The 25535-nt window shown below is 40.5% G+C and overlaps 1 protein-coding gene across 2 annotated transcripts in view; it reads left to right on the top strand.

Moving 5' to 3' along the window:
• LOC307021864 (chemokine-like protein TAFA-5) overlaps window positions 1-25535 on the top strand; it is a 144574-nt gene that overhangs the window by 103320 nt on the left and 15719 nt on the right. The window lies entirely within an intron of this gene.

The following is a 25535-nucleotide window of genomic DNA, read 5'->3' on the forward strand; positions in this document are numbered from 1 at the left end:
TTGTTCAAATTTCCCATGGAAAGAAATCGACAGAAGTAAAATCTGGTGTAAGCCACGGCTAGCCCCCGCCTAAAGCTAAAGCTCTCTTGATTTTGTTTAGCTTTTCCTCGGTCTGTGGTTAGGAAATATCCACCTTGACAAAACAACAGCTTTGTATACGAGAAAACTAAATCAAATCATGATGGAGATACATTGAGCTAGCATGGAAGGGTAGCTTTTAAGGTCAAATAATGTGGTTTGGTTAAGGTTTAAATCATACATTTAAATAAATAATAAAATCAATTTTCACTTAAATATATTGTTAGTAATGATAGAAAACAAGTTAATCAAATATTTACCCATTTGAATTACAAGTAAGAAGGATTTTATGGTGGATTCTGTTTTCCTCTTAGGTCAGAGTGCAGGATAGTATAATGTATGTCATATTAGCCTATGCAGTTGTAAAATGAAGGCTATCCATTTCCTATATGTTAAACCATTTTTCTCACTTTATTCCTCGATTAGTCACAGCTATTTGCGTAGTGCTTGTCAATTTGATGGTTCCTTTTCATGCATGTCATCCACATCATTCAGCATGTCCATTTGCTTATGTTTGGTTCATTTCAGCAACAACATTCAGTTGTCAATCTTGATGTTAGTGTGGAATACAAGTCTCCTGACCAGGCACGTGCACACATAGACATCAAAGTGGGCTTGAGCCCCTGCCCTTTTTCTTTCTCAAGGGAAAGTGCCTTTTTTATGGGGTGCTTTTTTTCTTCTTCAATAAATGAATATCTACTGCTGTTTGCGCACAGTTTCCCTTTCCAAAAAAGTATTGATAGAATACAAATTAAAAATATCAGGTCGGGAGATTAGTTGATGCGAAGTTCCGATGCTCTCTACCCCTCCCTCCCTCCCTCCTTCCCTCCACGTCTTGCGCACAGCGGTGCGGACAGTCATCGGCAGTCACTTCAAACAGACAGGTAGCAGCACCTCCTATCTTTCAGTCCCACGCTATGCCGGCTTGTCTTGGCTTGTTTGAAGGTGAGTGGTGATGAACAAATGACTAAGCTGCCAGTGCCTCGAGTTTACAGCTAATTAGCCAGAAGACAAAAACAAATATTGTTAGGCTAACTAACGTAGGCAGCTAATGGATAAGTTAGCTCAAGGTTTAGCTAAGGCAACGTATCATGGGCATATACTAAGGGGAGACACTACAGTTGAATGCAGTAAAATGTGTATATCTAATAACGTCATCACAATCGCCACATTAATATGCAAATTAGGCGTTAACTAGACCTAATTAAAATGCTCAAATGTGCATGCAGTTAAGGCATTGCAGGTGAAAAAACATAGCACCTCACAACTTCCCCAGATAGTTACTTACGTCAAGTCAGTATTTCCCCCTGAAATGTTGTTTAAATATGCAGATTAGCTTTATATCTATAGATGAATTCAGACAGGGTAGTAAAACGAACACCATTTATATGTGTTTTTTGGAAGTTTTCTTTCCATTAGAGTGAAAGAAAACACGGAAGCAAAATAGACCAAAATAACACAATTACTAAATAAGACCATTGTCTCTGTGTTAACAGATTATTTTTTAGAATTCTGTTGAGTATTAAAAAATTGGGTGAAAGTGAGGGTATTAAAATAAATTGGTCAGTAAGTCAGAGATGTGCAACTATATTTCACTTTTTGTTTTAAATTCTTTTTTTATAAATGATTATGGAAAGTGCCCTTTTTCTCACTTGAGCTCCTGCCCCCCAAAATGTCTGTGCACGTCCCTGCTCCTGACAACACTTTGAATGTGCAGAAAAGAGAGAAAACAGCTGCGTGGCTACAGAAAGACAGATTTTGTCTACTGAGAAAGGCTGCTTCACAGGAAGGCTGAATGAGCACGTGAGGATGGGTCATGGTAAAAGACTGTATTGCCACAAGGTTGTTGTTTGTAAGGACTGGGACAATGTGGGCTCCCGTATGACCGGAGTCTAAGTAAGCACTAATGCTCAGGCCCCATTCGTGCGCCTATGCTGTGTCCATTTACAAATGTAGGCTAATGGCCCTAAGTTAAGTTACCTTATGGGCAAGTCTTGGCATAGTTTGCTTTTGATAAAATCAAAACCAGTTTGCTACAGTGTTGAGCTCATATTCTGCGCCATTTCTTGGCATTTAAAAAATCCTGACAAAGGTAAATGATTATTTGTCAAACAGCATTCAAAGCAAGTCTGGATACTTGATTGACACTTGGCCTCTTTTTGGATGCACACATATTAACCATTTTAGGCACAGCCCCATGTAGTGCCCACATGTAACCAAAGTAACCAATGTTGGCTGAGTGACACAACTGTCCCCAGAGAAGTTAGTGTACAGATTTCCAACTGTAATGGATTAAACCAAATCTACATTACCAGTTGGCAGACACGTTCAAACTGTCATGACCCGGAAATAAAGATCACATCCAAGGTTATATAAGGTTATATATTTCCAACAACATTTCTTCTCTGAACCCATGAAATTGCTGCTCCCTTTATTCCTCTCTGAAAAATGGATAAACTGTGGTGAAATGGGACCAGGCTAGACTGATTTGAGGGAGCAGAGGGCACGTCCCGATTGATGGATGGAAGAGGAAGAGGTAAAGCCTCACAAAAGGTGATTGTGTGTTGCATGCACAGCCGCGGGCGAGCAAACCTTGCTTCCCGCAAATCTCTCTGAGTCTTAACTGAGGCCAGAGGTTTGGTCCCAAAGGGAACAACACTTTGTATGAGCACTTATCGTGGATATAGCACTTTAAAGGCTAGGGCTGTTGAAATGGGTTTTGTACCAAAAATGGGTTTTGGCCAAATGCTGATTTTGATATTCTCTGGTTTTGTAAGAGTCCACTGTTGTGAGACTAATTACAATGTTAAGTTGCAAAATGAAAGGGTAGAGTGTTGCTTTAAGAGCTGAATTAGGCCTTAATAGAAACATGCTTTTATTGCATTATAAAACAGCAAAGATTCATTGGCCATGGATTCAAGATACTTGATTATGATTATACTAAACACTGTGTTTTATTTTTACAGTACTCAGGTCGACAAACTATTGAAAATTACCTTTCTTACTTCCCTGCAGCTGTTGTGAACATTTCAAAGCCTTTGAATGAGCTTAATGGGAACCACACTCTGTATTGAGGTAGAATAACTATCTTCAGAAGAGATGTCATTTTAAATTGCAGTCCTGCTGGTAGTTTTTTAACTTTCCTGTCAAGGACTGTTTTATACCTGGGATGCCAGGTGAATGCAGTTAATACCATGAGCCAGACAAATCCTCAGCATGCTGTGTCTTCTATCCATGATTTAAAGCTATTATTGTAATATAATAATTAGCAGTCTCCTTAAAATGTTTATTTAAAATAACTTATCGACTGAACCACCAAGGAGACTGGTAGATGGAAAAACTTACTAGACAAAGCAAAACAAAGATTGCCTTATTGTTTTACATATACATATATATTCAGAAAACAAAAGTTAAAGCATTTAAACATTTATATTGATCCATAGTTTATCAATTGAAGACCAAATACAACTCAAAATGTTGGGATCTGAAACTTCTACTGGGATATCTAAATTACTCAATTGAGGGCTTAAGCATATAAACACATATTCTTGTAATTATATCCTTATGGTGACCATTGATCGACAATATTAATCGTATATCTCCTTGCCCTATCCGTTAATCAAGTGAGAACCATCCAAAAAGAAATACAAGGCATATATTCAGTGTTAATGTCTTGAATTAATAAATGTACTCACAGTAATAGTAGTGCAGGAATAAACTCGCACACAAAGGCTGTATATGTTATTATATGGAGTCCAGCTGTGTAGGATGGAGCTAATGAGTCAGCCAATGGCCCTACCCTCTCATCATTGGCACTAATTACACTCATTAATATTAACGAGCTCATTTGCATGCTGACAGACAGACTGTATGGTATTTATGAGCTGTGTGTGCATGTTGGAGGCGGCGGAGAGGAGAGGAAGGTCACCTAAACCCACAATATCAGTTTATTTAGTGTTTGGTATCATAAGCTTATTGAATAATGTGTATTCATTATTCATTTGAACACTGTACTGATGACACAGGATTCACTCGAAGAGATCAAATCAACCTGCTCAGACGTTACGTGTTGATTGTAAGCAAGCCACCTTCACTGTGCTGACCTGTGTGGGGTCGACCAGTCAGAGCTTCCAAAATAGAGGAAGCCATGGTAGCTTATTAGCTATGTTGCACCATTAGCATTTATTTAACCTGGTGCTTATACCATGTTTCAATGAACTGTGTGTCTGTTTAATGTCCAGCTTAATATAAGACATTTCAAAATCTTCATCACAAAAAGCTAACTGCTGTTATTTTTTACACTTACACTCAACAATTGTTGGATACCTTAATGTCACCAAGGTGCAGCCAATACTATTGGTCATAAAACACATTTATCTGGCTCTTATCATTTATTAAATATATCCCAATGTAGATTACCCCTTATTTATAGTCACTTAAAAAAAGTTTAAAACATAACATTTCCGTTATACTTCTATAATGTAGGGTGGTGTTATGTTGAATCCACCAGGAATATACAGTACATTGTCCTTTGTGTGTGTGTGTGTGTGTGTGTGTGTGTGTGTGTGTGTGTGTGTGTGTGTGTGTGTGTGTGTGTGTGTGTGTGTGTGTGTGTGTGTGTGTGTGTGTGTGTGTGTGTGTGTGTGTGTGTGTGTGTGTGTGTGTGTGTGTGTGTGTGTGTGTGTGTGTGTGTGTGTGTGTGTGTTTTGGGGTGCGTGTGGACGTGCATATAAAGTTGGATTCCTGTGGGAGACGAATCCTCTCTAGAGACGGGACAAAGTCAATATGGAGAGCAACACAGAGCCTGCAGGGAGCGGGCCACCAGAGGCCGGACTTATACCAACAGATGAAAATAATAAGGGAAGGAGAAGAGATTTTACCGTGTGTGTGTGGGGGGGGGGGGGGGGGGAGTGCAAGGACAAGCGGGACACAAATGCTTTTGTTTACCGTATATCCGGTGCACACAGCTGCTGTTTTGCCCAGCACATGCAACGGGATGGGAGTGATGAATTCTCTGTCTTTAATCAGGCATTGACGTCAAAATCATTTGTGAACTTCAGGAAACATATCTGTGCAGTATGCTGCATGTGCCAATGTGCATATTGATATTTACTAGCAGCTTAAAATGTGCAGCCAGAGCCTCTCGTAGTTCAGTTTGTACTTCAAGAATTAAGACACATATATTTAAAGAGGACATTACATGGTCCTTTTCAGGTTCATATTTAAATGTTTGTTTTTCTCATACTGCCTGTGCTGCGACGTATGTTTACGTATTCAGCTCAAGATGTACATTCACTTCAATTTGCTAAAAGTTGTACAGAAACTTCTAGTTAATTGAAGAGAATGGGAACAGTATTGTAAACTATTTTCTGTGAGACTTTAATTCCACAGCTTATATGCATTGATTACATTCATTAATGTCATTTTATTCCTATTCCTTTTTTTTTTTTTATAAATATTTCTAAGAGATCAATAACATAACATGTTTAATATGTGATTAAATATGCACTTGTGCACAATTAATCAATATTTAGCTATGGTAAAATGTTAACAATAACTACAACACTAACATTTAAAATGCTTTTATATTAACCTGCATACATTTCAACAAATAACTGTGTGTGTGTGTGTGTGTGTGTGTGTGTGTGTGTGTGTGTGTGTGTGTGTGTGTGTGTGTGTGTGTGTTTGCGTGCGTGCGTGCTTGCAACAGATTTACAGTTCTAAGTAATTCTTCTTTGCTATAATCACTGGGCGCTGTGGCTCTTAAAATCCTCTTGTTTAGGCGATTCGCTCTGAGTGCTCCATTATCACTGCCTCCCTATGATTCATGCTCGATGCTAAAATAAACTGCTCTCGTCCTTCTTCTGTACCTGTCATAGGTCATTGTTTTAATGGGACTTTACATATTTCAGAAATAGTGGTGAATGTATCCCAGTAATTATAGCTTAAAGTAAACATTTTGTTATTTTCTTTTTTGGCATTAATGTTTTCATTCCAACTATGTTATGCTCCTGGGCTGAAAATAAAAAATATTCTCAGCAAAATGTTGGATATCACATTCCTAAATGAATGGCTAAACTTTAGTAATATTTAAAGTTTGTGCCTTTTTAAGTTGTATCTTTGAGATGAATTGTTTTGGGATTGTGCAACTGGGGAGCAACTAGTATACATTTTTAGCGCAACTAACCAAACTCACATTGTTTTGATAAAGAAATCATTGATTAATAATTGCAAAAGTAAACAGCAAGGCCAATTTGAAAGTAGTTGTCGTGTCTGAAGGGGCACTTGAAGTATTTCAGCTTATCTTTTCACGTCACTATCATGTTCACAAGCTGCTACTTGACCACAGTCCGCACACACTCTTATGTAGATATTCGAATGGATGCTCGGAATAGTAGAATAGGGAGGATATTTATCAGAAATAAACCAGAAATGTTGAACGAGGAAAGAAGCAGGAAGTGAAAGTGTGGGTGGTTGCAAGTAAAAAAAAAAAAAAGTTAGGAAAAGGGAAAAAGAGAAGAGAAGCCCAGAGCGAGCCTCTCTTGTACCGATATTCTCCCAGGGTGCCGAGCTGTTGGGCTGCCTTTAAATTTGTCCAGGGACAAAACCGTACAAGGTATAATCCACCTGCCAGTCCCGTTCAGCATCAGCAGCACTCTGGCAGGAACATTCTGCCCCCCACTTAAACACCAAATACCATCAGTGCGGAACAGTAGAACCCATTCTCCTATCCACTCTTTCTCCTCCTCCCTGGATTACAAATGCACCGCAGGAAAAACAAACGCAGGGCGGGGTGTTGCAGAGAACACCTCAGAAAAACAGACAGAGCCAATATTTGTGACACCGTAAAAGAGATGAGCAAGTAAAGGAGATAAGACGTAGGGAAAGGGATGATCGAGAAAAAGGAAGACGGTGGCGGGGTTTTTTTTTATGCCGCTTCCCCACTTCTGCTCGCCGGCGGGAAGGCCCCAGGAGAGAGGTGAGATTGATCGGTTCATTTGGATTGGAAAAGTGGATCTCTCCCCCCCCAAAAAACTTGTTTCCTTCCAAACCAAATGACAAATGAGCCTATCGATTTGTTGTTTACAATCCGGGGGTACGCAATGCCCCCTCAGCGCGCATGATGGACCTCATAATAGCCGGGTCTCTGAGGTATACCATCGCCGCTAGCCGCTCACTGGCAGCTCTCCGGGCCACAGAACGCCCACTACAGTACTCCATGTGAAGCCCTGTTGTTATGGCAAGCACTCTGCTCAATATAAAATAACAAACAAAGGTGATTCAGGTAGGAACTTCACTTGTGCTTTGACGCAAATAGGTCGACAAAGAAGTGTGGCTAGTATAAGTAAAACCCCTTCTTTTCTTCGCTACCCAGAAACCAATTTGCTATTTTGAGTGAATTCAAAGAAAATGTCAGGATCACAACATCCTCAATGTCCAAATCTCTGTTGTGTCCAAAGTAGTTTATTGACTCGCATGAGGGACACACTGTCGCCAGGCCAGGCATCGAAAATGCACAGACTTCCTTTACCGGCCTCACAACAAGTCTGAGGTTATTGTTTCCCTGACCTTTGCTATTGATCCTTGCTGATCCTTAGACATGTCAGGGTTACAAGCTCTAAACCTCCGCCACACTTACTAAAGACAGCTCCCGCACACACTTGCATTCAACACAGAACACGTACATACCGTAGAAGACTGAACATGAGAGGGTTTTTTTTTCTTCAAATCTAATTTCATTGTGAAATGTAATTATAAGACAACATTATTGTGTGTCGAGTATGTATAATTACAACAGTTAGTGCTGTATTGCACGATGTCTGCGGGTATGAAATGATTCATAAGCCTTGTAATCATCGGTCTATTCTTCCGTGTCCTCGTAACACTGTTCATTACCATCAATGGGCTTCTACAAAGGAGATTACTTTATTGGCCGTTTTACACAAGACTGTGTGAAATAGTCTTGTTTTGTGTTAACATACACACACTTACAGTACATCATTGGCTTTTTTCCATTCCATTCTCTTAATAGGGTGATATATGGAGGTCAAGGCACTGTCTCGATTAATACTCAGATTTTAAGGGATCCTTTTATACTAGCTTTGGTTTTCCCTTTCCTGGAGTGTGTTTTATAGGTGTGTGTGTGTGTGCATGTAAATGGTCTGCAAAGGCTAAAATCCCAAAGTTCCCTCCAGATGGAGTTTCTTCTTTTGGCTGGCGTACCAACACATTGTACGTGATAATCAAAGGTCAAATGCCAGAACTCATATGCTAATTATGATAACATGTTGCACCTTTGTCTAAAATTATGAAACAATGGGATTTTTTTTATATCTAAAAGGTCAACGTCACAATTTTCTGCAGAAACTATTTTCTTGAAATGTTCCATCAGCATACCTCAAGAATAGTTTGAAACAGTGTTGATTGTTCAGATCTTACGGGCTGCCAGGTAGAAGATGTGTGGGAAGCATCCAAGTTTTAAAATGTGATGCTTCTTTGCAGCAACATCAATGTTCGAAGCGTCATGTCCTGTTATATGTACACATTGATATTCAGAATTTGCTTTATGTGCTAAGCATGTGAAGACGTTCAAGGAAACTGACTGGTTTTGTTTCTCTGTATGAACTTACACAATAAGACATACAGCAGAAGACAAACAACGTTAACAAAGTCAAATCCTTTTTCTTCCTATATCCCTTCATCGCAAATCAGGAATGTGCCTCAAGGGGCTTCATAATCAGGAAATAAAACATCGTCCTCTATCCTTGGATGAGAAGCAACTCCCAGGGTCTGATGTTATCCTTCATCCTTCTGTCTGCGACAAGCTGCCAATCTGCCACAGCTCCCTTTGATGAGAAGGTGAAAAGGGTTACCCAAGATGGCTTTGAGATTGTCCTCGCCCCCCCCCCCCCCCACTCCGCCTCCAACACTGTCCAGATCCTTCCTGATCACTAAACGGCTTGTTACGACTGCTGACCTCCAAAAACAAAGCACTGGTTACAACACACCATCGACTCTTAGTTTTCTCAAGGAACAACTGTTTCTTGCTGAAGAGCGCTTCAGTGTTGCGAGTATTGCCCAGTTTTTTTTTATTGATTTTCACCCCAGGGTACTTGGTATGAGTCCACCCTCTTCACTTCCTCTCCCTGGATGATAACCAGGACCTTCTGTAGTCCACCTCAACATTATTGGTTTTGCTGATATTGACCTTAAGGGGTTGTTTTTGGTGATAAATCCTCTGTTTAGCTCTGTACAAATAAAAAATACAGACACATTTCTCATTGGAATCCTACATGTTAGGGCTGCTCAATTAATCGTATTTTAATCGCGATTACGATTATGGCTTGCAACGATTACGAAAATAACGTAATCTAAATAAAACGATTTAAAAAAAAATATTATTACTACTTTTTTTTTTTTTTCAATTGGATTATACTTAAGGTTCAGGGTAATCAACTGTTAAAAACATACTGTTCACATTTTTTTTCTCCAATAAATTGATGTTTTCAAAGTCCATGAACAATCGCATTTAATAATCGCAATTACAATTACTGACCCAAATAATCGAGATTAGGATTTTTGCCTTAATCGAGCAGCCAATATACATGTCAATATATTGATAACTTCCATTTCCTGGCCTTGTTGGCCTGATTCTGATTGTTCAAGATAGGATCATTTTACATCTTTGGACATCCAGATATGTAAAATAGACGCATGAATTTCCCTAAGGGGATTATTAAAGCTCCATTTTATCTTATATTTTCCAACAATTCTGAAATCCAAAGGTACCAGTGAATCTAGCTGGAATATAAAAGTTAAAGTTAAAAGTATCTTATTATGCTCATTTTCAGGTTTATATTTTTGCTTCTACTGTGACATGTTGACATGCTTTAGAGATAAAGGTGACCTATCATGCAAAATGCACTTTTTTACGTCTTTTATACATGAATATGTTTCCCCGGTGTTCCAGGGAACTCACCAAGTGTCAGAAAACACAACCCTCTCTATTTTCCTCCATACCCAAATCTCTTAAAAAGGGGCTGCAACGGATCTGATACAGACTGATCCAGATTTGAACACTTCTATGACGTCACAGAAGTGGCGCTACGGCTATTGGGCCAACTCTACCAATCAGGAGGAGACAGCCAGGGACATTGCCGTTCGAAAGCGCTGGAGACGCTGTAGTACATATGCCAGGCCTGTAAATGGTGCTGTTCTCACAGAATCACACCATGCAAAGACTGTTAAATTGAGCGAAATGAGGAATGGCTAAAATGCATGATCTGTTTGGTATTTTGAAAAATAAAAAGTATAATTATGCCTTATATAGGTATGGCCCTACACTATATTATTCAAATATAGCATGATAGGTCCACTTTAATGTAGCTTTACACATATGAGACGAACCAAGAAACCCTTTCTACTCGGGGCTACCTGCAGGAAAAAGACAATGAAAGGCGCTATATGAGGTACAAATCCATCAGAATTAGTAGTGGGGAAAGTTTCAGCGTTATTAAAAACTTGGCAGTTTGATATAGGGAAGAGAAAAAAGATAGAATCAAGGGTAAAGTCAGATGTTGATCGGTAACTCAGCACTTTTCTGGCAAGGAGCGAGTGGGAGGGTGCAGCGGTGTAGGAATTGTGTACGAGTGAGAAGTAGATTACTTCCTGATGCGGCTGCCATGCCAGGTTTGCAGGAAATGACATCAGACATCAGTTGAGAGGAAAGGATGGAAAGGAAAGGGACCAGAGGAGGAAGGATGGAGAGGAAAGGGACCAGAGGAGGGAGGATGGAGAGGAAAGGGACCAGAGGAGGAGGATGGAGAGGAAAGGGACCAGAGGAGGAGGATGGAGAGGAAAGGGACCGGAGGAGGGAGGGGAAAGGGACCAGAGGAGGGAGGATGGACAGGAAAGGGACCAGAGGAGGAAGGATGGAGAGGAAAGGGACCAGAGGAGGAAGGATGGAGTGGAAAGGGACCAGAGGAGGAAGGATGGAGAGGAAAGGGACCAGAGGAGGAAGGATGGAGAGGAAAGGGACCAGAGGAGGGAGGATGGAGTGGAAAGGGACCAGAGGAGGAAGGATGGAGAGGAAAGGGACCAGAGGAGGAAGGATGGAGAGGAAAGGGACCAGAGGAGGGAGGATGGAGGATGGAGAGGAAAGGGACCAGAGGAGGGAGGATGGAGTGGAAAGGGACCAGAGGAGGAAGGATGAAGAGGAAAGGGACCAGAGGAGGGAGGATGGAGGATGGAGAGGAAAGGGACCAGAGGAGGGAGGATGGAGTGGAAAGGGACCAGAGGAGGAAGGATGAAGAGGAAAGGGACCAGAGGAGGAAGGATGGAGAGGAAAGGGACCAGAGGAGGGAGGATGGAGGATGGAGAGGAAAGGGACCAGAGGAGGGAGGATGGAGTGGAAAGGGACCAGAGGAGGAAGGATGAAGAGGAAAGGGACCAGAGGAGGAAGGATGGAAAGGAAAGGGACCAGAGGAAGAAGGATGTAGAGGAAAGGGACCAGAGGAGTGAGGATGGAGAAGCAAGGGACCAGAGGAAGAAGGATGTAGAGGAAAGGGACCAGAGGAGTGAGGATGGAGAAGAAAGGGACCAGAGGAGGGAGGATGGAGAGGAAAGGGACCAGAGGAAGAAGGATGTAGAGGAAAGGGACCAGAGGAGTGAGGATGGAGAAGAAAGGGACCAGAGGAGGGAGGATGGAGAGGAAAGGGACCAGAGGAGGGAGGATGGAGAGGAAAGGGACCAGAGGAAGAAGGATGGAGAGGAAAGGGGCCAGAGGAGGAAGGATGTAGAGGAAAGGGACCAGAGGAGGGAGGATGGAGAAGAAAGGGACCAGAGGAGGAAGGATGGAGTGGAAAGGGACCAGAGGAGGAAGGATGGAGTGGAAAGGGACCAGAGGAGGGAGGATGGAGAAGAAAGGGACTAGACGAGGAAGGATGGAGTGGAAAGGGACTAGAGGAGGAAGGATGGAGACGGAGCTCAGCCATGCTGTACTCTAAATACATAACTAATGTTCCTTGCGGTGCAACTAGAGTCCCGGCTCATTTATTGTCTCAATAAAGCTTGTCTGAAGGCCTCTGCATCGGTTATCAGTCACAGAACCGTCTTAACTGGGTCAAGACCGCTGGGGAGGGGGAGGGGGGGTAGAGGGAAGAGGGGGGGATCAGTTCAATCTCTCTCTCCTTTTCTTTCTCTCTGTGTTCGGAGGTGGCTGAAGGCACAGCTGGGGCCCTGGTATCACTCACACTTAATGGAGAGAGGTCTTTGAAATTCAGAGTACCAGGACAGATATATTTGGAGCGTTTATCCTTTTGAAATGCACTCATGCGGCCGAGTGAAGGACAGCTGGTGCATGCTGGATGTTCTTCAGTCAATACCCTCTCTTTGAGTCAGTTGTGTGGTGTGAACTTCTTAAATTGCAGTTAAATATTTATTTAAATGCTTGGCGCGATATTTTTTTATGTTACGTTGAAAGTGACATGTTAAAAATTCCCTCACATCTAAACTTGTTAATACGTTCATACAGCGTTTTATATGTATATATATATATTTTTTTTTAGCTCAATTTCTGTAGAGATAAGGAAAAAGGATTTATAAAAAAGACTCAATCTTAATATATATTCTTTCTCTTTCTATGTTTCTTTAATATTTAATTCATTAATTATTATTAGATTTCTTGTATTTCTTTTTTTTCCTTTATGTACTTCAACCCGTTTTTTTAATAGATTTTTTCACTTTAAATGGCAAAACCATGTTACATTAATCGTTTCACATACTAACAAAATAATCTGAAGGCGGCCATTATAGTCAGTTAGATAATAATAAAAGTTGGTGTTCTCACTAGTCATATGCTTATGCTTCTTATTTTTTTTCTTCTGAAGAACGCATTTCTTCCCTGACCTTTTCCATATGTCAAAGGAAATATGAATAGCAATAGTAATAATAGGGAAAAGCGAGAAGAGAAAAAAAGGTGCAATCGTGAAAGAACCTGGGATGCTGGAGCCTGATAAGTCATTGTTATTAGAGAAAGAAAGGTGCCTTGGAAGAAATAGAAATCAATCATCAGGAAAAAGGTACACTAAGAGGCGGCACTCGAAAATACAAGCAGCTAGACTTTGGTGAAAAAGTACTTTTCTGATATATAATTAGAGATAATGGAAGATCATGTTATGTTCTTTTGAAAATCAAGTCTTTAAGTACCACATACTAAAAAGTCATGCATTCCTTAACAGTGTTCAAAATGTTAGCAAAATAAAAAAGACCATAGTGCCAATTCTGTCTCTACAATAAATTCACTGGTTGCCCAGAAAAAAGTATTTTTAAAAAACAAAACAAAAAAACGACCTGTTGAACTTTCCGAGTTCAAAAGGTGAACAAACTAATTACAGTTTAGCAACAACTTTTTAATATTACATGATGAGCGGCCATTTCTTTGATACCATTTGTATTCATGGCTGCTCCTGTAATATTTCTAAATGAAAGCTTAAGATTATTATGTGCCCGACACATTATGAGCGTCTTCTTTTTTTCACCAAGGTAATTATCTGACGCGGGGAAATGTTTTGACTGTGAACATCACATATTCCATTACTTTTTCATTTTGTTTTCTTGCTGTAATTATGAAATTGGCATACAGTGTACTAGCGGAATGAGTTTTTAGCTTGTGGCAAATAGAAAGAAAAAAGTTAAGAAATGAGCACTCTGAAGCTCTTCCCTGTTCAAACCGCCCAGCCTGCAGTCAGAATAAAAATGACTCGCTTCAGGCAAAGTGAGAAGCTTTAAAAAAAATGTGTGGATTATGTTTAATAAATACCGTGTTTTATAAATATTTTACAGGCCTTCTTTTGTCATTTAGCCCACTTTTAATGAGAACAATTTGCAATGAGTGAACAGTTTTAGTCACAGGAAGATTGTAATTCTTAAAGTTACATTGCTGAAGGGGATTGTGCAAAAACTGTTAGGGGGAATGGGAAGGTAGTGTGACATTATTGGGAGCGAGAGAAGGGTCTTTAAACTTTTCCTCACCCCTAATTAATATTTCAGCCTCCTCTCGCGGGATAGTTTAAAAAAGAAAGTGTGTTCCAAAAATGGCCACACAGTTGGTCCCTTGCCATATGCAACGGCTCTGTCTCAGGGATTCATTGTTCCCATGACACTCATTAGCTAAATCTACTAAATATTTCAGTCTTTGACTCTTTATTATTTACCCAAAGTAGAAATGTTGGAATATTAATCTTTTTATTATATCTTCTGTATATGGAAGTCCATTTCCAAAGCGTGTGTGTGTGTGTGTGTGTTTGTGTGAATGTTAGCTTCCCTAGAGCAAGTGTTGCTGCTCGGCATGAATGAGTTGCGAATGGGTGAATGACTCGTAGTATGTGAAGCGCTTTGAGGGGTGAAAAAGACCTGATATACTTCATTCACACCAACGCAACTCCGGTTCAAGCTCCGTGCTACTTTTCCGGTTCAGATCCGGATCTTCGGTTTAGCTCCGGCTCTTTTCACACCGCCCATGGTCCGACTGGTGCTGCGTCATTGCGTCATCGTTTGTGTCATGACGGAACCGTTTGCTTCATGACGGAACCGTTTGCGTGCCTGCTTCATAAAGCCAAACCGCGCGGAAACCCCTCACAGCTCACACCGACAACAATGGCCGATTGTGTTGAAGCGCTACTCGTTTTGGTTTTGCTCTGTCGAAACGAAATGAAAGAAATGGGACGACTTTGCTACCAACTTTACAGTCGTTACATGCTACATTCAAAACTGCTTTACAATCGTAATCATCAACTTCAATTCCAATTACCCCTGCCCCCGCCTCGACGTAAGCGTGACTTTTGCTCTAGCCGGACAAGTTGTTGGTGCTTGAAACGAACCGGATTCCAGAGCTAAGAGGCTGCTCCGCTGCGGTGTGAACAGGAAAACCCGGTGCTTTTCAAGCTCCAGCTCCGAACCGGCCCTGAAACACCGTTGGTGTGAATGAGGTAATGAAGCACTATATAAGTACAGTCCATTTAACATTTACATACTTAGCAAAAACTTCAGAAAGAGAAGGCAACAGTTTCCAAGCATTTTTCTTAGAGTTGGCTGAACCTCCGCATTTTGCACCCACTTTTAATGTTTTTGCATTGCCTCTTTTAGTGAGTAATAATGCTATAATTTACGATATTGGCAGGATGTGTTTGGGAAGGGTTTAAATAGAGTTGAGTAGTCCAAAAGTCCCAAAGATTTTGATTGAATTCAACTATAATTTTTATTTATCATTCTCTTTTTTTGTGAATTTCCATATGCACGCATCATACTAATGGACGTGGATACATAAACAGGGACACACACATTCACTGCTGCGTATTCACAAAGGCCAAATGACCTGATATGAATGAGCAGCATCCAGATTGGACTGAAACTGCTGCCTTACACATAACAGCAATGATTACGCTCTTATCTGCTGTGGGGACTGTAGTTGAATTATCATTCATGCTGTTCTGCTGTTTTGCTTAATGGAATTTGTTTAGCAGGCTTTGTAAGTGAGCAAACAGGGAATAAACAGATTTATAGGGAGCTCTGCCAAGTAAAAGGTTATGCATAATTTAAGGCGGATTAGTTTGGATGTAGAGGTCAATAAGGCTAAATAGACAAGAATCATCAACATCCAGAAAGAAGACGCCGTGTCTTAGGGGGTCCGGGGCCTCCACCAGCTGTACACACTCTTTATTAAAGGAGCACACACACCTTTCTCATACAGTGGTACACACATGAGCAGAAGGCATAGGAGCTAATTATATCAGTGTGTTTATTTCTGTTTTGCAGCCTGAAGGCATTGTTCTACTTTAATCTAAGTATGTCACTGTGTCATCTATCATCAACTTCAACGTAGTCACCTTCATTACCGCCGGCCACATCACGACAACCCATCATTACAGCACCATGCCATCCAGCTGCCGTGCACGTCCATTCGTCCATTTTTTTCCGTGCTCCTCGCCTTGTTCTCCACTTGTTCACTCAGCCGCTGATAATGGCAGTATAAGCAAACATTATTTTCATTTGTTTAAGTTGCCTCTGTCATAAAGCAGTCACATCACGCAAGGCAGCGAGTCCCCGAGAGGTTGAGATACAAATGCTATTGTGACGGTCGGAAGTGTTCACTTACGAGTATTGTTAGAGGGTACAATTGCTGCATTTTCTCTGGAGAAAGGAAAATAACTTCTGTTGTAATGAGCGCAGAAAAGGGTCTCATCAATAGGGTACATATCATTTACCCACTCAAAGGATTTAGTGGTAAGATACTCGTTTGATTTTGTCACTGTCGCTGATGTATGATTGTGTGTGGAAGCAGCTTTAATAGTAAGTCAGTGGTGAAGGTGTGTATGGCTTGGCTCAGAATACAAGATAAGATAAGACTTACTTTATTTATCCCAAATTGAGACATGTTTGTGTTGCAGCAGCATAAAAACAACAAAACGAAAAAAAGGCAAGAGTAGAAATAAACAATACTAGAATTGAAACATCTCAAAATAGAATTAAAGCAGCATCAACAAGTAGAAAATATACAGTAGACCGTGAAGATAACACATCTATAAACTCTGGCAATAAAACACTATTTAAGGGCTTTAGACCCAATATTTGTTTTTCTGCTCCAGACTAGTTTCCTCACAGCCTTCCTGTGAATGAATGGGCCTCTGTTGTTTCATATGTGGCTTTTTAACAATTACCAATTATGCAGAAAAAGGTCATTTTGGACCCTGTTTGGATTCTTTATGCATACAGAGCTTACCAGCTGCTTCCAGGTGTCAGGGGCTTACCATTCACTGCTGATGTACTGGTGTCTCTGCAGACTCTGGTGTGAAATGATCTCTTCCCCACAGACTCCTGTTCGCACCGACATTTACTCCTCTGGCGCACGGTGCCTTTGGGCTCTCCTTATGTGTGTGTGTGTGTGGGTGTGGGTGTGTGTGTGTGTGTGTGTGTGTGTACACATGGTGGATGCATGTCATGGGTGTGTGTACGACGTCCACAAATCAGTGGTTGCTGCTGGCGTTCAGCTGTGGGGAAATGTCAGAGCACATCTGCGAATGAACGATATCAGCAGTACCTGGTGGCCTGTACACACACACACACACACACACACACACACACACACACACACACACACACACACACACACACACACACACACACACACACACACACACACACACACACACACACACACACACACACACACACACACACACACACACACACACACACACACACACACACACACACACACACACACACACACACACACACACACACACACACACACACACACACACACACACTGGAGGAAAACAGCCCCCCCGAGCAATGGTGTGCCACAAAAGCTGCCAGCTATGCACCACAATGGCACCTGACATAAATAGTATGCAGAAGGAAGACAGCAAAGTGAGAACCAGACTTTAGTGTCGAGTTTTGGACATGAGTGTCAGATTTACATTATATAAAATGTGCAAAAATGTTGGATTTAAAGGAAAAGGAAAACCTGAAAAGCACAATAGGGCCCCTTTGATAAAAAAGAACAGGATCAAACCTTAAAGGAAAGAATGGTAAAAAATCTCATTCTTATTCAGTGCATACTGTACATCAGGAATGGGGCCAACTGAAACCTTTATTTTGTAAAAATAAAACGGGCTAATGTGCCTTTCTAGGATGAAGGAATGACGTAAGGAAAAAGTGAAATGAGTAGAGGCCGATTTCTCTTTAATTTGAAAACTAGGAACTTTCATTTCAGTCTTATCTATTAAAGTGAACCAAGTTGTAAGCATTGCTGTCTTTTTCCATTGAAGATGTTCATTAAGCACATGAAACGCTTCAGTGAGAGCATTTATCTCTGTTTTGAAACATCTGAGCAATGAATATCACATTAAAGCCTCTGTTTCCTTTTCCTTTAACTTTACAAAATGTTTGAAATATCGGAATTCCATTAATTAAAGAGGCATAAAGCATATACTCTCTTTGTTCATTAGCATATATTCATGTTGGTTAAAGATTATCAGTTGACTCTATACTATAGTATACATCATGCCTGCACCGAGGCACAGGGCTGAGGTCTGGAAACGTCAGTCATCTTGCTATCTCATTATTTCTGCCTCTTGAAGTTCCATGAGTGCAGAAGAGCTATTTGGGACAAAATCCCTTCACAAGAAAAACCTCAGGCTTTTTTTTTTTTTTTTTTTAAAGGGGCTTGACAGCTTTTAGTGTGCGGATACTCATCAGGGCCTCCAAACGGGTGGAATAATCTTATGATAATCAGGCGGAGCAATAGAGTGGAAAAGGAAAAAGCATGGGATGGAAAAGGAAGAGATGGAGAAAGAGAAACAGAGATGAGATCTAGAGGGGAAAGAGAGTGGAAATAGAGGGCAGACATAAAAGTGGAGAAGGAGGACATATTAGCGGTGAGGGAGGAGGGTGAAAACAAGACAAGGGGAAATTAGCTGAGAGGAGATGAGCTGGGAGGAAAAGGGATCCAGAGCTGGTGGCTAATTACAAAGCGCTTCGGATTTATTTATTTGCATTGGCTTTTCCTCCGGCGTTCCTCTGGGCCTCCTCCTAATTCCTGCCAGGCTCCATTCAGGTTTAGGGAACGTCTGCCTTCCACGGCAGGTCAGATAGTACAGTTAATTATCCAGATAGTAGATCCACTGTAAAAGGAGACAGGGGAGGGGGGTTTCCACGATGAAAGCACATCTTGGAGTCTTAATGGCACTCGGTTGAGCTTTTCCAAGCTGTCTTTTGTTTGACTTTGTTGCCTGACATGTCAGCAAAGAGATTATCCCACCGTCTCTGTGGGTGTGTTTGCATATGTACAGCGCAAGAGCTGGCTGTGCATTAGTGTGTGGTGTTTGTGTGTGTGTGTGTTGTAGCTTATTCTCTGCAGCTGACGCCCTTATTCCCACCAATTGAAGTGAAGTGCCGCGCAGAATAAAAGCAGCCATAATAAAGAGCAAGAATGCTGTTTGTGCATGCCTAGGTGCACATACTACAGGGAAATGTGCACACGTTTGGTTTGAAGCACATCCTGATGGATTCATCAAACATTTGCGAAATGAAGACATAGTGGATTTGCTTAAAAGGCTTTTCGACTTTACTGGGCACGGGGAGGCCTGAGCAGCATGCATTAGAGAGGTGAAGGTAGGCGGAAGAGTGTGTGTGTGTGTGTGTGTGTGTGTGTGTGTGTGTGTGTGTGTGTGTGTGTGTGTGTGTGTGTGTGTGTGTGTGTGTGTGTGTGTGTGTGTGTGTGTGTGTGTGTGTGTGTGTGTGTGTGTGTGTGTGTGTGTGTGTGTGTGTGTGTGTGTGTGTGTGTGTGTGGCTCATTGCGGGGAATCAGGAGTGATGTTGATTTGCTTCTGTCAGACAGCAGTTCAGTCCTCTTACAGGCACACAGTGTTCATGCACATGACTGAAATAGAAAACACAAGCAGTGGAGGAACGTCATGTTTACTTATGTACAATTTCAAAGTCAACTTTATTTTCAATCTTTCAGTTTGTGTGTACAGACAGAGAGATCGAAATACCGTTTCCCACACTACAAAAATACAAATATATATTAAAATATGCATATCCTATATATACACAATCAACAGACACATTTATACATATGCACAAATTAAGATAAAAACACAACAATCAATATATTCAAAATAACAGTCACTTCAATATCTTTGCAAGTACATTAGTGCAACCATAGCAGCTTAAAAAGTGTCTGGTGCGATTTTACTACAGGTAAATCTTGTTATAGGAGCCTAATGCAAGGTCTCTGAGTTTTCTTATTTTATTACCTGGTATTTATCACTTAAACGGGTCATATTATGCTTTTTGATGTTTTCCTTTCCTGTAGTGTGTTGGAAAGGTTTGTGTGCATGTAAATGGTCTGCAAAGGCTAAAATCCCAAAGTTGAAATGGTATTGTCTTGTATCTGGTGGCCTACATCATCAGCCCTTTACACACTGCTGATTCTGCTACCTGCCCAGGTCATATCAGATTTGTACAATTATCTTATCTTAAGCTCTATCTCTAAGCGATTGCTGCACTGCATTTATTACACCAGATCTGATCTTCCTTTTAGGGTCAAATGTATGTCTTTCTGCTCTGCTATCCTACTATCTTCCTGCCTGTACACACACTTACACACACACTCTTTTCTCCTGCCATCTCAGGCTTGGCATGGCATTAGACAGAATTTATTTGGCCAAGATGCTGGCTGTTGACATGAGTGTGATATACCATTTGGTGGGAAGATAAGTGTCCCATGGAGGGTGTAATGATGTTCTCTCCCCTTCTACTCCGTATCTCCTGCTGATGAAACCACAGCTGATACCTTCACTTACACATAGCATCAGACCTGTGTGTGTGTGTGTGTTTCTGTCAATGCCTGCCTGTGCTCACTGGCGGGTTTGTGCCTGGCTGCCAGCATGTGTGGTTATATTGCATATAACCGTTGAATCTTATACGTTTCAACTCGAGCCCCTGCACTCACACCAGCAGTGATGCGGTCGACTGGTAACGGATCGTGTCGCTACGCGCCAAGATGTGGCTGGGAGATGGGTTTAGTTAGTGAAGCGTATCCAAATGTGACAGATAAGAGCTGTGTCTCAACTTGTCTTTACGCTTTACGATTGCAGATAGGATAAATAGCAGCGATTGGACGAGTCGCCTGATAGCAAAAGAAGTTTGTGCGGTGGTTTTAAAATTGGGGGATTCAACATAGCGGCTGCTCCATTTGTTTACAACACTATCAAGTCCAAAGCAATATGAACAAACATTGATATAAAAAGACATGGTGAGATTCAAGAAGTTAGACGGGTAGAGGCTTACTGATAGTTGCTTTACAATCTGTTGAAGCCAATCATTTGTTCGGGTATGTTGTACAAAATCAGCTTCATCCAAGAACCCTGAGTGCTGAGTAGTAAACCAGTACTACGCCAAATATATATAACTACACATCTTCACGAGAACCGTTAGCTGTAACCAGGATATAATTAAGCAATAATCTGGTTGAAATCTATGCATTTTGGAACCACTGGTTATACACATGGATAGGGCTGCTCGATTATGGCAAAAATCATAATCTTGATTATTTGGGTCAATAATTGTAATTGCGATTATTAAATGCGATTATTCATTGACTTTGAAAACATCCATTTATTGGAGATTTTTTTTTTTTAACAGTATGTTTTTAACAGTTTATTACCCTGAACTTTAAGTGTAATTTAACTGAAAAACCCACAAAAAAAAATGTATTTAAAAAAAAAAAAAAAAAGTAATAATAATACAAAAATAATAATCGTTTTATTTCGATTATGTTGTTTTCGTAATCGTTGCCAGACATAATCGTAATCGCGATTAAAATACGATTAATTGAGCAGCCCTACACCTGGATCCCTATGAGGTAGATTATGCTGCCAAAGTGGTTTGAGCTGACTTCATTCATAGATTACAGAACCGGCATTATTTTATTTATTTATTTGGAAGCTTTTGAGCAGCAAAACAAGATGTCAATGACTAATAACCTTATGAAGTTGTTATGGCTGACATGTTAGCAAACATTTGCCCATCAACAAGCAATTATTTAAATATTGATAAGGAACAGCCGACAGACTGCTTTAAATGCTGAGAACTGAGTAATCCCAGATAGCAGTTTTATATTTATTTCAAACATACCAGTGTAGAGGAACTCTTGAACACACACATAACAGCCTTCATTCCCCTCATTACTATCATTGACCTGACGGAGCTATACATCTTCATCAGCTGAGGGTCACCCCACTGCATGGTAATTTAGAAGCGAAACAAAAGCGCTTAGTGAATGTATAAGTGACCTTGCTGACAATGTGATGAATTCCCACAGTAATGGATTAAATAAGAAAAAAGCAACCAAAAAGAAAATCTTGAGAACGCTGCCAAACCCCGAGCTGTTATAACTGACCATTTGTTTTTCTTTCACCTTAGCAAATGGTGTGCTTTTAATATGTCCTCTAATTTTCTCCTCTGCTCTTTTGCTTCCCTTTTCCATTTAAAAAGCGTGATTTACATCCTTTTCCCTACACTTCTCTCACTGCTGTCGAAAAAGCCGGTTGTAGGTTCAAACTCAGAACGCTTTCTTGTCCTTTAGATTTACATAAAATGGAAATGTGTCTTGTGGCTATGGCATACTTCACAGAAAAACACCAGGACAAACCGCACAAAACACAAAGTTCAAATGATAAATAAAGATGTGATGAAATGTTTAAAAGATAAAATAATACTTTAAAGAGAAAACGACGAGGGCTAGAAGATTCATAGTCGCGGAGAAGTGCTTAAAAGGCACCTGTTATAAATATTCACAGGGAGTGGAATAAAGGATGTCTTGAACGTGAGACTTTGAGTGTGTCACTTTATGGCAGCATTCGGTACTCTGTGAAACTGGATGCTTTTTGTTGGACTGTACATTTGTACTGCAGTTGGATTTCATCATTCCATATAATAAGATAATTATATGAAAACACGCTTAAACGAAGATATATGGTCAACTCAGAACATGTTATCAGCATCAACCCATAATGTTGATTTAGTTGTATTTGCTGTTGCCTCTTATCAGCTCCTTCCTTCATAATAATAATAATACTAATACTTTTAATTTATATAGCGCTTCTCATCTGCCAAGACAAATCTCGAAGCGCTTCACAGCAAAGGACACTGATACAATTTGAAAGATTAAAAAATAAATAAATAAAGATAAAAAATAAAATAAAAGTCGGAGATAGCGATAAAAAATGGCACTACTCCAGGTGTACCATGCTCAAAGTTTATTGGAATGCCTGCCGAAAGAAGAGGGTCTTAAGGCCGGTGTTGAAGACCTCGGTGGAAGGGGGAGATCTCAGCTGATCTGGGAGGGAGTTTCAGAGGCGCGGGTCGAATGAGCAGAAGGCTCGGTCTCCCATTGTTCGGAGACGTGTGCGGGGGATGTAAAGAAGAGGGGCGTGGCTGGAGCGTAGAGAGCGGGTAGATGTCTGGGTACGGATGAGGTCACAGAGGTATTTTGGGCTTTGTCCATTCAGGGCTTTGTAAGTGAGGAGCAGAACCTTAAACTGGATCCTGTTGTGGACTTGGAGCCAGTGTAGTTGTGCAAGTATTGGGGTGCAGACATTTTTGAATGATGACCGGTGAGAACTCTGGCTGTACTGTTCTGGACAAGTTGCAAGCGGTTGATGGATTTGGCTGGGAGACCGGATAGGAGTGCATTGCAGTAATCTAGTCTTGAGAAGACGACTGCATGAAGCAGTTTTTTGGTGTCATCAGTTGAGAGTGAGGGCTTCAGTCGGGAAATGTTTTTCAGGTGAAAGAAGGAGGTTTTGGTGATGTGTTTGATATGGGCTTGGAAAGACAGAGTGGGGTCAAACCTTACACCGAGGTTGGTGACAACGGAGGAGAGAGAAATGAGCTGACCATCAAGGGATGGTTGATTGGCTTGTACTGAAGGTAGGACATATTCTGTATCCTCTATTATATTGCTTTCATTCTTGAAATACTAATTGTGACGTTTGGGGTCTAAAAAACGCTCAAATGTCAAAGGTTCTTATTTTGAAAACAAGTATAAGATCATCAACATACATAATAAGATCATTGCTTTTACAACGCATGTCGATTATGTTTACATAGAACAGCAAGGGGGACAAAACGCATCCCTGAGGAACACCTGTAGGGACGAGCTAGTCAGAGAAAGACCAGGTTATGCTTGACCATGCGCACACTAACAGAAAATCTCTCTTCAAGAGCATTACTTTGTTTCCATTGGTCGTTCACAATAAAGACGGGAGAAGTAGTGTGAAAAAAGGATTGACGGGTTGACATTCAAGACAAAACAAATTATTAGCATTATACATAGCAAGAAATAAACTGGAGGAATGTGGTTGTGTATGTAGTCGAGGTAATCTAATGAAATATTACAACACTTGATAATTTTCCCATTTTCCTTCGCTTTTTATAATTGCTTTGTTTCCCATGTGCAACTTTGTCCCCGAAGTGAAGACATTTGAGTCACAGGTTTTAGATTGTTTTTGTGGAGCTAGCCTTGAGGCAAACCACAGTAGCGGCAGGTAATTCAACATCGAGTAGCATGTCAGCAAAAAGCACTCAACAATAATAATGCATTACATTGGTGTCAATTTCAAGCTCACTCTTAACTGTGCTGACACAACGTTCATGGTTCTTTCATTATTTAGCCATGTAGTGCTTGAGAAGCTATACATATTTCATGAGTTGATTGATATATAAATATTGTTTATGGGGAACAGGTATTAGCATTAGGTATGGTGCTCACATATGATCTACATGTGAGTTTACGACAGCTACTCAAGGTGCCCTTAGAGCAAATTTATAGATATGGAAGCGAGCACAATCCCCACATGCTTTGTAAGAGAGCATGCCTTGAGCTCCATGGTAAAGATAGTATCTATGCCCTATAACTCATTTGTTTTACTGCTAACCATCAACGAATGATATGTTTCATCCATAAATGCACATGAACGTCTGTCTTCATGTATCTGGCCCTTATTCTCTAATGGTCAAAAGTGTTATCTAGTTTTTTATCAATTTTTTTAATGTCTTTTTGATTTACATAGTGATTGTACGCCGAATAGAACTTCAATACACCACATACATAATAATGTACCCTTACATTTACTTTTTTCGTACCCAGCAGCCATTATATTTCACAAACTCTGTTGGGCCCAAACATATTTATTTAAAGAAAACGTTTTTTACAATTAAATATCTTGCACCTTTTTCCAAGCTGTAATTATGAAGTGTAGCAATGTGTGTAAGCGATATTAAAGTTTGAATGTATATGAATGATCCCTTAAAACCTCTTCCTATTAATGCTGAGGGATGATTTATTGAGCCTAACAGCCTCTAGCAGAAACAGCATATATTATGTCTGATTTGTTTTTCGGTAAATGCCTGCTGTTGCTGTATAGAGGATACACTTTCCTTTATTTATTTTTATAAAGATAGTGACAATGGAGCAGTCACTTCCAATTATGTCATCCTGACCCACCCCGCATAATCAGATGAGCCCAAGTGCCGTTAATTGATATCACCTGTCTTCTTTCAAAGTGTAACTGAAAGTGGATACTGTAGATAAGCTACTGTATTTTTTTAATGCAGGAAATAGTGATGTGTAGTCTATTTTTCTGTCCATCTGGTCATGTCTGCATTGGAGTAATACCCTTTGTAATGGCAGGAGTTAGAGGTTTCAAACACTCATTCCTTCATTTTGGCTTTTTTGTATGTAACTTGGCTGCTATATAACTCCTATCTTAATAGTGATGTTTATTTGAGCAAAGTAAACAGATTCACACACAGAACACAACAAATCATTTAACCAGCGTTCTGAGAAAGTGGCAGTGAGAGGTGTTGTCATTGTCCTTGCACTG

This window comes from Notothenia rossii (genome assembly GCF_949606895.1).
Source record: "Notothenia rossii genome assembly, chromosome: 10".
NCBI classification, from domain to species: Eukaryota; Metazoa; Chordata; class Actinopteri; order Perciformes; family Nototheniidae; genus Notothenia; species Notothenia rossii.